The 6,034-nt window shown below is 43.4% G+C and overlaps 1 protein-coding gene and 1 long non-coding RNA gene across 3 annotated transcripts in view; one reads left to right on the forward strand and one right to left on the reverse strand.

Moving 5' to 3' along the window:
• The window catches only part of SKI (SKI proto-oncogene), a 127,722-nt gene that overhangs the window by 15,095 nt on the left and 106,593 nt on the right, over nt 1-6,034 (reverse strand). The window lies entirely within an intron of this gene.
• Nucleotides 1-6,034, forward strand: part of LOC308061391 — a 96,094-nt gene that overhangs the window by 3,004 nt on the left and 87,056 nt on the right. The window lies entirely within an intron of this gene.

Here is a 6,034-nt window from a genome sequence, read left to right on the forward strand (position 1 = left end):
CCGACCCTGAAGAGGCAGAAACAACTTTGCTCACAACTATAGGAAGCTACTTAGATGCGCAACAAGACTAGATACTGAACACAAAATCTTCTCTTCGTATGACTCACCGATTACATCCCACTCTCGGACAGATTCCAGGCAACAATATACCCCACTCTGACACTTCCAACCCAGCCGCAGCAGCCAGCAAACCTAGGTATTGGCTCAAATATGGCTGATTTTATTTCATTTTCTCTCTTTGCCAAATAATGAAACATACAAAGTTGCAAAAGAAATACTGAAAATCTGATGTAACTTTTTTGCCACCTTCAGAAATGACTTACAAAAAACTTGAACTCAAACCCTAGAAGACGGAAATAAACATTTCCTTATTTGCTATTCGGTTTTTCTTCTGTTGTAGGCAACTTAATAATTTGTTGTCAAATGGGCTTTGCGCTGGGCAAAGTGATTTCTTAACATACATTTGCTCCAGTCCACAGATGTAAGAAACTTCACGATACAAAGTGGGCCCAGAAATGCTACGTGAAACATTTACTTCAGCTTTTGGGCTGCTGTTTTCTGAAGCAACTGATTTTTGAGGAAAAACAGATACAAAAAGATTTATAAAGTTACTAAAAAAAGATTTCAAAAGTACATTCCAAAGGGAAATTTGGGCACGTGAACTGTCACGTCAGCCATTTTAAGGCAAACTGAAATGAAGCGGCCCAATTTGGCTGCTCGCCAACCAGGGCCACATTTGACATGTCACATCTAATTTTCTATTTCAGTTAAGTTTTACAGTAACAAACCATGAGACCAGTAAAAAGAATTTTTGACCCTCTCCTCCTGAAAAAGGCATGCCTTCTCCAGCGCTCCGTGCTACGAACACAAGCAGCAGACCAGGCAGTACCAGGTCAGCACGACACCTGAATGTTGCTTCTCATTGCAACACAAAATGGAAAATGACCGCAGAAAATATTCTTAAGATTTGGGAGTGCTCACGGATATGATTCTTGGTGCCTGGGGATCTACCAAAATACATTTGCTGAAGTAATTCACTTTCTTTTCCCTCATTTCCAACACTACGTAACTGGGCTGAGCAGCTGAGGGCTGTTCTCTCGCCCTTCGCTCCGCTGTCCCGTGACTGCTGTGCCTTTTCGAGACTGATGCGAGCAGCTATCTGCTAAGGGATAAGCTAAGACCATGACAAACAGGACAGCACGTCCTTGGGAAGGACCGAACGCCAGCACAGCCCAAAACCTGCAAAATGGCAACGGCACTGCAACCGGTCTTACGCAACCGACTGTCTAAGCCTACATGAAGGTGTGTATTGCCAAATGCGTGCATTTCTGCTTTGTGTAAAAAAACAACCGGCACCGCAAGCAGGGCGAACACTCAGTGCAGCTCCATGTTCACAAAACACCAAGGACCGTGTTAAAATCCTTCAAACTTCTGGGTGCTTGTCAGCCCAGGTTTTGCTGTGTTGTTCAGCTGATGATAGTGATGCATGTGGCAGTGAAAAATGGGCTGCTTTTGCCGCCTTAGGAATGGAAAAGAGGAGGTGAAACGAGCTGAAAATATTTAAGAGGCCTCCTCGCCTGTGGAACTTTTAGCTCAGAAATGGACCTTCAGAAAAGCAGGCCATGCTCCAAATTCTGATCTATCCTCTGCCGATAAAACCTTCCCATATCTGGGTCTAAGTTTGGCATCCAATTCCAAAACCTAATTGAAAACACAGATCTCTGTTAAAACAGGGTAACGGCATATGTTTATCTGTTTGTAACCTTTCCAGGCTAGGTGTGAATGCATTTCCACAACGTGTGGTGAAGGATATGAGTGAAAGAGTAAAAACTCCAGGCTTCTCTGCTCTCCAAAGGCAGTGATGCAGTGCCAGCCTGGTGCTGGCGCAGCTACTGCAGCACTGGGAACATCTGAGGGGCTGGGGGCAGGTGCAGTGACCCACTGCACGGGGCTCTGTGCAGGAGCTGGACAGTTAAAGGGACAGAGGATGCTCAGTGCAGACTGATGAGGCTGGGGAGTCTGTGCCTTGGCCCAGGCCACTCCTTTTAAAGGTGGACTGGAAGCGCGGATACCGCACCAGCAGAAATCACGGCATCCAATGTGGCATCTTTAGAAATTAAAGCTTTCATGTCCCCAAATGCTTATCAAGCTATCCCAACGCATAGAAATCTATTTAGGTCTCTTTAAAAAAAATAATTGGGAGGATACTGGCAAGCTGAAGAATTCAATTTCATATTCCTAACTCGGGTGCAAGTCAGAAACATCTCCACTGAAAACTGTGCAGCTAGAAAAGCACATATAACCAGAGTAGGAAAAAAAAAGGGGGGGGGGGGGGGGGGGCGGCGGAGCTGTATATCTAAGGATAGGATACAGATACAATAATTTTGTTCAGGCTACTGTTTCGGCTGCTAGTTTATGCAAAGAGCTGAGTTCAGTTACACCATGAGAAAGGGTGGGGCTTCCTGTCTCATCTGATACTTTGGGTGTGAAAATTAAGCAGCTTTCTCATTAGGGGCACAAACCACAAGACCAGATGCCGGTCTGATACAAGCATGCTGAAACCCTGGAGAGAGACTCCTTGGGTTCAAAATGTGTCAGACATCAGAAGATAAAAATACACTGAAAGAGCAAAAGTCTGATAGTGAGCACGTTTTTACCACCAGCATCAAATGCCCACGCTGGCGTCGAGAGCTAAAGCTGCAGCCCAGTCTGTGCTGCTGCAGCGCGGCTCTGCTGGTCTGTACCTGAGGTTCACTTGGGGTCCACTGGGTGAGCCGGGTCTCCCCACGAATTTCGTGAGCCTTGCATTACAAATTATTGTTTAATTGCTATTTAATATTTTTTTCCTCTTAAAAATGATCATCTGACCATCTCAGCCCACATGTACTCACAGGCTCCAAGGGAATATGGAATTTAGGCAAACACCTAAAGCAGCGACTGTCCTACTGAGAGCGGTAAAGGTGCGAGACCCTGTTGGCAACGCACGCTTCTGCACCGCAGCCCATGGAAACTCTGAAAGCCTAGCCTGACACCTAGCCTCAATAAAACTTTCCTCCTTGGGTAAACTGGCTAGGAAAGATGATTTTTGTAGAGAACACAGGGGTGGAACACACAAACAGAAAAGGGCTTGTGACTCCAAGTTTTGCTACTGATTGATTTCTAAGATCCGAAGGAAATAATTTCCACTACCCTCCCCTAGGAAACTAAGACCAACTCCGTTCTGCTTTAAAAGATGTGTCAAGAATAAACCCCTCTGACACTACAGATATACCAGTAAAAATGTTACCAAAGTGCCTGAAGATTTCCACCTATTTCAATTTATGGATACCAGGCGTTTTCCAGAGCAGCGGAGAGCCATCTCTAGCAGGTTTGTGCCAGCCAAGCAACAGGCTTGTTTTTCTTAGCAGTTCATGCAGACCCATCCATTAGGTCCTTGCTGGGTTACAAGGAGTGGACTGGGCAAGTACACATCTTACTGGGAAAACTCGGCATCGTTTTAACATACTCGGGGAAGGCAAGGACCAAGCAGGAGTTTCATCAACAGCCTTTTTTCTCACCCTTCTGAGGTGTTTCTCTGTGTCAGAATTCAGGCAGGATGGATGGCATTTTCAAAAGCTCGTAAGTTGCACCAGAGCAAAAGCACACTAGAAGCCAGGACAAGTTGCGCTACTGAGATGTTCTATTTATTCTCCAGGTTTTGCCAAGCGTATTTCACCAACACTAGCTTGCTCTTAAGAATAAGCTTATCTGATACCCCAAAAAAAACCCTATACACAGCAAAAAAGATGGATTGAAACTACCTTTCCAGGCAACTGCACTGCATTCGGTTATGGCATCTGCAAGTGAAGCATGTGAGAACGCTGCTAGTGCTGCTTATTTGACTTGGGAACTTGGCTGTTAAACATTACGGGGACAAAGTTTTCATACGTGATTTAACATTTCTGTGCAGGAAAGGCACATTTCACAAAAGGTGAAATGCTGGGAGTCTGAGCACAGCAAGGGAACAAAAAACTGTAGAGATCATTACCCTTGTCACCTGCACAACTATTCAATAAAATAAACAAGTATGAGAAGCTCTGAAAGCATCTTATTACAGGCACTGATGGCTTTTCACACTCAGTGACGAAAACAAATCTAAGCAACTACCCCAACCTCTGTATTTCATGCTACTCGTAATGCCTGGAGAGCCCTAGGAAAGTCTCCAGAAACTATCTGCATAGATTGTTGCTGAGAAGTCAGAGTATATGGGTTCTGTTCCTGCTCCCTGAAGAGCACACATTGAGTAACACAAGTGGGAACTGAAAGTCAGAACTTTTAGGTTCTATTCTAAATGGCTTTTCTTGTTCACTTGTGGGACCATGGACCACTTAAACTCAGCTGACCTGTAGATACAAAATGGGTGCTTTGAGGTTTATCCTCTACTTTTACTTGGAAGAAAAGGACGCAAAGTCTTATTTTAAGCACAATGAAGTCACGGCGCTGTGTGGTAACTCTTCCTCCAGTAGTGCCCAAGTAACTTTTTTCTGCAGAGCCCCAAGACTGGTTCAGGCTCCTGATGGCACGACCTTAGAAAATGGCATTTCAGAAGAAAAGTACCTTTTACCAGTGACAAGTATTCAAAGCTCCTTCTGGAGGTTACCAAGACCACGATTCCTGAACCTGGGAACTGAACTTACAATCCTCCACCTGGTGCTTTTATGAACCTCAGGCCTGAGTCTATCTAAACCCAGGCTGAACCACACGAAAAGGGAGTGCGCTGCTCTGTGCTTCTCTGGTTGTCTTAAGACTTCTTTCAAATTTCAAGTTAAAATCAAACTTAAAAAAAATGCAAAATGAGAGGTATCTTCAATGTGGGAAAAAGGGCCCTTTATCTGCATCCTTTAAGCCCTCACAAGCACATCAACTGATGGGTAGAACACTTGCTTCCTAAAGCCTCTTTGTGACATAGTCCAGAAATGATTAATAAGGTATTAGAGGTCTTTATAAGGACTGCAATTTCATGTGGATTAAAAAAAATAAATATACTCAGGTACAGATTGAAAGAGCTATGAAGGGTTGTCTCGATAATAAAAAAAAAAGCTAAAAATAATGCTGTTCTATGGAGCTGTAAGAAGATTTACTGCTTGTCTACTGTATATATTTAAAAGAGAAAAAAATTACCACATTGCAGTGTCAGTTCTAGGGAGTGTATGTAGCATTTGTTTTATTTTTCTTTTTTACAATTTTGGTTTCATTGGGCAGGAGTCCAGACTTTCCATCTTCCCATTTTTCACTGCTCTGGTGGAAGCATAAGTACTCATTTTACCCTGTCATTTTGGGACGTGTGATTACGGGAAGTATTTGCTTTCTATTCTTGCCTTCACAGCACACATGCTGGCTGCCAGTGTGTCCCCCAAGTCTGACCTGTGGGGAATCTTCACAAACCACAGTTGAGAGCGCTTCGGAGAGCGCCTGCTATGCACAGCCATAAAAAGGAGCTGTGGGGGAAAAAAAAAAAAAAAAAAAATCTCACTGGAACTAACCTGCGCTCCCTTCCTATTGATGAGCCTACAAGGACTCACTCCGTCTCTTCCTGGGAGGGGATCTTCTGCTTGTGCAAAAGCCTGGTTTTACTTCACTGACAGTGATGTAAACTCAACCTCTCAGCTGGTCTAAGAGAAAATGCTATGTCAAGAGGTAATGTCTTAGTCATATGGTAGTATAGGAAGTTCATCTTAAAAAATTAGGAACTGAGCTTTTCTCACACCTGTGCAAAAATCCTTAATTTCTACAGAATCACATCCAAAATTTACAACAGAAGATGTGAAAAGGGACTGGACTATTTTATTTCAGACACTATCTCAGTTTAAGGCAAATTCCTACAGAGTACCTTTGATGAATTCATTTTGTAAAGGCAAATGTAAATTATTTTCTAGAACACTCTACATAGCCCCTGGCGTAAGTCATCATCCATTTTCAAAGCTTGGCTAGCATAAAAGAAAGAAAAAAAGGCTTCCTCTCCTGTCTCAACATTTCTTTCCTTTTATTCTTTTAG

Source organism: Falco punctatus (assembly GCF_963210335.1).
Source record: "Falco punctatus genome assembly, chromosome: 3".
NCBI lineage: Eukaryota > Metazoa > Chordata > Aves > Falconiformes > Falconidae > Falco > Falco punctatus.